The sequence below is a fragment of the Perca fluviatilis genome, chromosome 14, assembly GCF_010015445.1.
Source record: "Perca fluviatilis chromosome 14, GENO_Pfluv_1.0, whole genome shotgun sequence".
Taxonomy (NCBI): Eukaryota; Metazoa; Chordata; class Actinopteri; order Perciformes; family Percidae; genus Perca; species Perca fluviatilis.
In genome coordinates, this window is record NC_053125.1 from 29,958,460 (window position 1) to 29,966,591 (window position 8,132).

The 8,132-nt window shown below is 43.0% G+C and overlaps 1 long non-coding RNA gene across 1 annotated transcript; it reads left to right on the forward strand.

The window, feature by feature from the left end:
• The first annotated feature begins 495 nt into the window (after nt 1-495).
• Nucleotides 496-6,579, forward strand: LOC120573008. Its single transcript, XR_005641582.1, has 3 exons — nt 496-596; nt 848-883; nt 6,541-6,579. It is a non-coding gene; the product is annotated as an uncharacterized LOC120573008 (long non-coding RNA).
• Nucleotides 6,580-8,132: the final 1,553 nt, after the last annotated feature.

The following is an 8,132-nucleotide window of genomic DNA, read 5'->3' on the forward strand; positions in this document are numbered from 1 at the left end:
GTTATCGAGACGCATAATTGCTTTTAGCGTGTTTATCAACTCCGTCGGCCTCCATTGACTTACATTACCTTGCGATTGCGTGTGTAGCGCGAGTAGCGAGTAGTATGAGAGGGAAATCCACGTTGGACACACCGACCTTCACCCAGGAGACCGGGATCGTGTCCCGCATGTCATGTCCGCACCACTTGGCTTTAGAAAGTGCCGTGTATGTTTAGGTGAAGTCATGATGTCACGTTGGCAGCTACACAGTTTATTTTTATATCCTTCTGACAACATTTCAGTGGTTAATCAGAGACGGACTATCAGGCACCCAGGTACAAAATCACACATAATGTAAAAAGTGCCTTTAAGTTGAAAAAAGTGACAACACGTTTTTTTAAAGAGTCAAAAGCATCGCAAAAAGCAAAAACGTTGCGTGAATGTATGTGCTTCATTGTAACTAAACATAGTGTGTGCAGAGGAAACCACAACACTGAGCTACAGACAAAGAGGAAGGAGGAGGGTTCATGTGATGCTATGACTATGACGTGAACAAAGAGTAGACATCATTTCACCAACTGTTAGGATGGAGGACACATCTCTACTGCAGCTACTCTGTAAGTAAACTCTTTGAGCATTTCTAAAACCATCAGCTGAAAGAATTACAAAATTAAATGTTGTTGTTTGGCTAAAACTGCTTCTGAATGTAAATATAACAAATTTATGAGAAGAAATGATGCGAGTCATTTTGAAATGTTGTGTAGATGATGTTACAGACAGTTTTTGTATTATTTCCATTTATTATTTAAACTTTAAATGTCTTGTTGTATCACAAACTCAAACTAACCTGAGGTCCATTTCTCTTCAGTTCTGACCTCACTGCTGAGCAGCACAACAAACCAAGGTCAGTATAAACTCTGAGAACACTTTATATTAAAGTACACAGGGTTACACATAGTCAAACAGGGACGGGTTGATTTTGTCTGACTTCATTATAGCTCAATAAAATGTTTTCAAATGAGCATTTTGTTCATTTCCTGAAAAACAACGAGTTTGAACATACAAGGTTTACACCCGGCAGAGATGATATGTTCCCCTTTCTATAGTTAGATTATTAGAACTAATCTACTTGAAGTTTGGGGCGCACTAAACCACACAGCTTCCCTTTTCTAAAGTTCCTTCTTCACACCTAAGCCTCGTGTTGTCTTCCTGTCGACCATGCAGCTTGTTTTCCTCTCGTAAAAGTAGAATGAAACCTATTTAAGATAGAGATGAGAGCCTGGAAGTCCAGACCCAAATCTGAAAGAATTAAGGATCTGGCATCGAGTAATGAAAGTCACTCATCACCAAGCGTGCATTTGAAAATCTCACTGCACGCAATTAGATAATACTACGACCAATCAAAACAATACACGGGGTGACGTATCCAGAGCCCCATACGCTTAGCTACCAGAGGAGCTAACTGGTAGATTAAACTCTTAGCTACCAGAGGAGCTAACTGGTAGATTAAACTCTTAGCTACCAGAGGAGCTAACTGGTAGATTAAACTCTTAGCTACCAGAGGAGCTAACTGGTAGATTAAACTCTTAGCTACCAGAGGAGCTAACTGGTAGATTAATCTCTTAGCTACCAGAGGAGCTAACTGGTAGATTAAACTCTTAGCTACCAGAGGAGCTAACTGGTAGATTAAACTCTTAGCTACCAGAGGAGCTAACTGGTAGATTAATCTCTTAGCTACCAGAGGAGCTAACTGGTAGATTAAACTCTTAGCTACCAGAGGAGCTAACTGGTAGATTAATCTCTTAGCTACCAGAGGAGATAACTGGTAGATTAATCTCTTAGCTACCAGAGGAGATAACTGGTAGATTACACTCTTAGCTACCAGAGGAGCTAACTGGTAGATTAAACTCTTAGCTACCAGAGGAGCTAACTGGTAGATTAAACTCTTAGCTACCAGAGGAGCTAACTGGTAGATTAAACTCTTAGCTACGAGAGGAGCTAACTGGTAGATTAAACTCTTAGCTACCAGTGGAGCTAACTGGTAGATTAAACTCTTAACTACAAGAGGAGCTAACTGGTACATTAAACTCTTAGCTACCAGAGGAGCTAACTGGTAGATTAAACTCTTAGCTACCAGAGGAGCTAACTGGTAGATTAAACTCTTAGCTGCCAGAGGAGCTAACTGGTAGATTAAACTCTTAGCTACGGAGGAGCTAACTGGTAGGATTAAACTCTTAGCTACAGGAGGGAGCTAACTGGTAGATTAAACTCTTAGCTACCGAGAGGAGCTAACTGGTAGATTAAACTCTTAGCTACCAGAGGAGCTAACTGGTAGATTAAACTCTTAGCTACGAGAGGAGCTAACTGGTAGAATTAAACTCTTAGCTACCAGAGGAGCTAACTGGTAGATTAAACTCTTAGCTACGAGAGGAGCTAACTGGTAGATTAAACTCTTAGCTACCAGTGGAGCTAACTGGTAGATTAAACTCTTAACTACAAGAGGAGCTAACTGGTACATTAAACTCTTAGCTACCAGGAGGGCTAACTGGTAGATTAAACTCTTAGCTGCCAGAGGAGCTAACTGGTAGATTAAACTCTTAGCTACAGGAGGAGCTAACTGGTAGATTAAACTCTTAGCTACCAGAGGAGCTAACTGGTAGATTAAACTCTTAGCTGCCAGAGGAGCTAACTGGTAGATTAAACTCTTAGCTACGAGGAGGAGCTAACTGGTAGATTAAACTCTTAGCTACGAGGAGGAGCTAACTGGTAGATTAAACTCTTAGCTACCGAGGAGGAGCTAACTGGTAGATTAAACTCTTAGCTACCAGAGGAGCTAACTGGTAGATTAAACTCTTAGCTACTAGAGGGAGCTAACTGGTAGATTAAACTCTTAGCTACCAGAGGAGCTAACTGGTAGATTAAACTCTTAGCTACCAGAGGAGCTAACTGGTAGATTGCAGACAAGTAAGGCAAGGGTTAACACTGTCCAGAACTCGAGCTACATCTATAGCGCCATGTTGTAACTGCTACCTACACCAACACATCCATATGCATTCGGCTGACCTCCATTTTTTTTCACGTCACTTTGACAGCTAATACTTTACATCTGAAGCGTTTAAAGACTCTATATGTCCGTTGTTTATTTCTAAAGAAACACGACAATGTATAAAAGGGCTCCATTACCTTGTATCTCACGTTATGGCTCCGTAGCAGACGCATTTAGGCTAACGATTGGGTCATAACCACGAGACTTACTGTCACACAGTAGAGGAATTACCGTATAGTACAGGAGAAGCTCACAGACAGTTTGGACTTCCATTATCTGTTTAGGTTTAATGACTAATGTTAACTAGCATGTTAGTGATCAGTAATTAGCCTGTGCCTATGTTAGTGATCAGTAATTAGCCTGTGCCTATGCCAAGGTCGTATGTGTGTTTGTGTTTTCAGTTTGTGTGTGTCTGTGTGTGTGTATTTGTGTGTGTGTGTCTGTCTGAGTGTCTCTGTGTGTGAAATGAGTGTGTGTGTGTTTGTGTGTGTAAGCTGTGTGTGTTGCATGTGTGTGTGCTGTGAAGTGTGTTCAGTCTGTGTGTGTGTGTTCAGTGTGTGTGTGTGTATGTGTGAGTGTATCTGTGTGTGTGTGTGTCTTCAGTGTGTGTGTTTGTGTCTGTGTGGGTCTGTGTGTGTCTGTCTGTGTGTGTGTGTGTGTTTGTGTCTGTGTGGGTCTGTGTGTGTCTGTCTGTCTGTGTGTGTGTATGTGTGTGTGTGTCTGTGTGTTTTTTCGGTGTTTGTCTGTGTGTGTCTGTGTGTTCAGTGTGTGTGTGTGTGTCTGTTTGTTTGGGTCTGTTGTTGTGTGTCTGTGTGTGTGTGTGTGTGTATTTGTGTATCTGTGTGTTTGTGTGTCTGTGTGGGTATGTGTGTGTGTGTGTGTGTATTTGTGTATCTGTGTGTTTGTGTGTGTGTGTGGGTATGTGTGTGTGCTGTGTGTCTGTGGTTGTGTGTGTGTCTGTGTGTGTGTGTGTGCATCTGGTGTGTTGTTTGTGTGTGTGTGTGCATCCGTGTGTGTGTTGCCTGTGTGTGTGCGGTCTGTGCAGTGTTGCGTAGCGTGTGTCTGTGTGTGTGTCTGTTGTGTGTTGTATTGGTTAAAAGTCTGTGTGTGTCTAGGTGTGTGTCGCGTGGTCTGTGTGTTGTGTGTGTGTGTGTTCTGTGTGTGCATCCGTGTGGTCTGTGTGTCTGTGTGTGTTTGTGTGTGTCTGTGTGTGTGTGTGTGTGTTCTGTGTGTGTGTCCGTGTGTGTGTCTGTTGTGTGTGTGTATGTGCTGTACCGATCTTTGTGTGTGTTTCTTTGTTCCGTGTGTGTCTTTTTGTCCTTGTCTGTTTGTGTGTCTGTGTGTGTTTGTGTTGCGTGTAGGTGTCTTCAGTCTGTGTGTTATTGTTGTGTTCGTGAGTGTGTGTGTCTGTATGTGCTGTGTGGGTGTTGTCTGTGTGTGTTCAGTTTGTGTGTCTGTCTGTTTGTGTGTAGCGTGTCTGTGTGTGTCTGTGTGTGTGTTTGTGTCTGGTGTTTATGTTGGTGTGTTCAGTCTGTGTGTGTGTGTTCAGTGTGTGTGTGTGTGGTGTCTGTGTGTGTGTCTAGGTAAATTGTGTGTTTCAGTGTTGGGTTTGTCTGTGGGGGTTTGTTGTGTACGTGTAGTGTGGTGTGTTTGCGGTTTGGATCTGTTTTTGTGTGTCTGTGTGTGTGTGTGTTTGTGTGTCTGTGTGTCTCTGTGTGTGTTTGTGTGTCTGTGTGAGTGTGTTCAGTCTGTGTGTGTGTGTTCAGTGTGTGTGTTTGTCTGTGTGTGTCTGTGTTTTCAGTGTGTGTGTTTCTGTCTGTGTGTGTCTGTGTGTGTCTGTCTGTGTGTGTGTGTCTGTGTGTGTCTGTGTGTTCAGTGTGTGTGTGTGTGTGTTTGTGTCTGTGTATGTGTGTGTGTTTGTGTATGTGTTCAGTATGTGTGTGTGTGTGTGTGTGTCTGTTTGTTTGGGTCTTGTTTTGTGTGTCTGTGTGTGTGTGTGTCTGTTGTGTGTGTTGTGTTTGGTCTTGTGTGTGTGTATTGTGTGTGTGTGTGTGTTCAGCCGTAGTGTGTGTTGATACCGCTGTGTGTGTGTTTGTTGTGTGTGTGCGTGTGTCTGTATGTGTTTGTTCATGTTTGTGTGTGTGTGTTGTGTGTCCAGCGTGTTTGTTGCATCTGTGTGTGTCTTTTGTGTGTGTTTATTTGTGTGTCTGTGTGTGTGTTTGTGTGTGTGTGTGTGTGTGTGTTCCGTGTGTGTTTGCATCTGTGTCTGCGTTTGGCGTGTGTAAGTGTGCGTGGTAGTCTGGTGTTGTGTGTTGTGTGTTTGTGTGTGTCTATGTGTCTGTGTGTGTGTGTTTGTGTGTGTCTGTCTGTGTGTGTGTGTGTGTGTGTGTGTGTGTGTCTGTGTGTGTGTGTTCAGTGTTTGGTGTTTGTCTGTGTTGTGTGTGTTCTGTGTGTGTGTGTTTGTGTGTGTGTGTGTGTCTGTGTGTGTGTGTCGTCTGTGTGTGTGTGTGTGTGTGTTGTGTCTGTTTGGTCTGTTTTTTGTGTGTGTGTCTCTGTGTGTGTGTGTGTCTGTGTGTGTGTGTGTGTGTTTGTGTGTGTCTGTGTGTTGTGTGTGGTGCATCTTTGTGTTTGTCTGTTGTGTGTGTCTCTGTGTGTGTGTGTGTGTGTGTGTGTGTGTGTGAGTGTACGTGTGGCGTCCTTGTGTGTGTCTGTCTGTGCGCAAGCGTATGTGTGTCTGTTTTGTGTCCTGTGATGTGTGTTGTCTTTTGCCTCTCGTTTGTGTCTTCCCTGTCGGACCATGCAACTTTTTTCCTCTTCGGTAAAAGTAGAATGAAACCTATTTAAATAAAATAGAGAGTTTGAAATCCAGACCCAAATCTCAAAGATGATTAAGGGTCTGGCATCGAAGTAATGAAAAGCCCCATCACCAAGCGTGCATTTGAAAATCTCACTGCACACAATTTGATAACACTACGACCAATCACAACAATACACGGGGTGACGTATCGAGAGCCCCATACGCTTAGCTACAAGAGTGTACATCTGTGTGTGTGTGTGTCTGTGTGTGTGTGCATCTGTGTGTGTGTGCCTGTGTGTGTCTGTGTGTGTGTGTGTGGTGTGTGCGTGGGTTCTCAGTGTGTGTGTGTGTGTGTGTGAGTGTTGTGTGTGTTCAGTGTGTGTGTGTGTGTAATCGCAGTGTGTGTGTGTGTGTGTGTGTGTGTGTGTGTGTGTGTGTGTGTGTGTGTGTGTGTTGTGCGGTGTGTTGTTCGTGTGTGTGTGTGTGTGCGTGTGTGTGTGTGTGTGTGTCGTGTGTGTGTGTGTGTGTGTGTGTGTGTGCGGTGGGTGTCTTTTTCTGTTTCTGGGTCAAAAAACTTTTTTTCAACACTTCTGTTGCTGGTTTAAAAAAAAACAAAAAAAATTCATTCATCACAAATATTAGGAAACAAGTTTGGCGTTTCAGACCTTCTTCTCTCAGGTCATTTAGTGTTTTCTAAACCCCCCCCTCCTCCCTCCAGCCTCTCTGACTGTGAGTCCCAGCAGCTCTCAGATGTTTGAAGGACAGTCTGTCTCTCTGAGCTGTGAGGAGGACGACAGCTCTGCTGGATGGACTCTGAGGAGGAACACAACCAGAAAAAACCAGGACTCAGTGTGGAGATGGCTGGGGAAGACCTGCTGGTTCTTCCTGTATCATCAACTACATGGACCCAGTGGACAGTGGAGTTTACTGGTGTGAGTCCAGAGAGGGAGCAACCGTAACATAGTAATAAATTACCATCACTGTTCCTGGGGTAAGATTAGACTGTGGAGTCAGTATTGATGAAGCTGTGTGTGAATGGATGACATGCTGTTTTTTGTTTGTTTGTTTGACTCAGTGGACTGTACCAGACCTCCTGTGCATACTGATGGAGGGAGTATACTACTAATTGACCACAGTGTGTTCATCCACCAGGTACCTGGGAATCGTACACTGCTGGAGGCAGGTTAGCACTTTGATTTCAGGAGTTCATTCATCCAGATATTCACCTGACAGCTGATTCTCTCTACAGAGAAACCTACAACTACAGACCCACCAACCTCAGACCCCCTCCCCCTTGTGATCAGACTGGTCTGCCACCTGGTGGTGTTCTGTCCGCATCTGCATCTTCTTCATCATGGTGTGTTTATATCGAGGCAGGACCACAGGTAACTCTCTCAACCCACCTGGTGCTGATGGTTGACAGTTGTCTCTAACAGAACTCTTCAGCTGATCAATTATCTAAATTTTCTTTCTAACCTGCTCTGACTGTAGGAAGAGGCCTACCTGTTGCCATGGTGATGACCTCGGCCACCCAGGCTGAGGAGGGATTGGATGATGAATTTGAGAATGACATCACCGCTGTCACCAGAGAGCATCACTTCTGAACTGATCAGAAAAGAAGCTGAAATCTCCGTAGATCAGAAACAGTTCCCCCGGCCGTCTTGATATAATTATGATTTAAACATATTCAATATGAAATCATTGCTCCTTTACTGCCAGCCACAGCTATCTCTGTAATCCTGAATATTTTATATTATAACAATAAATCTGTAGTTTTTCATGAAATTGATCTGCGTTGCTTTCTGTCTTTTACAGGGTTTGTATTTCAGTTCTCAGTTCAGTCAGTGTCTTTAACATCAGCTCCCTATCACTGCTGAGAGTGGGAATGAGACGCTCATTGTAAAAATGTGTTTGGATGAAAGCATCAGATCAGTTGAGTCAGACAGCCAGCAGGTGGCAGCACAGCTCCTTCTCTTTCTTTACACATGCTCAGTTCAGCTCACAGTTCACTCTGTTGGCTTGGTCTTTAAATTTTGTTTTCATCTTAACTTTTTAATTAATTCATCACTGAATTACAGAAATATTAAGAGTATTTGGGCTTACGTGCAGTTTAGTTAAAACACACTTGTATATATATATATATATAGCTAGCTAGAAAGAGAGAGTTTTGTAAATAAATAGCCCGGCGTCGCAATACAAAAAGAAATTCTATCCCAATATTAAAGACATATTATTTAACCTCAAAATATAAAATAAAAACATTTAAAGGATCTAAAATGATGTCTGAATTACTTAAAATATACACATACC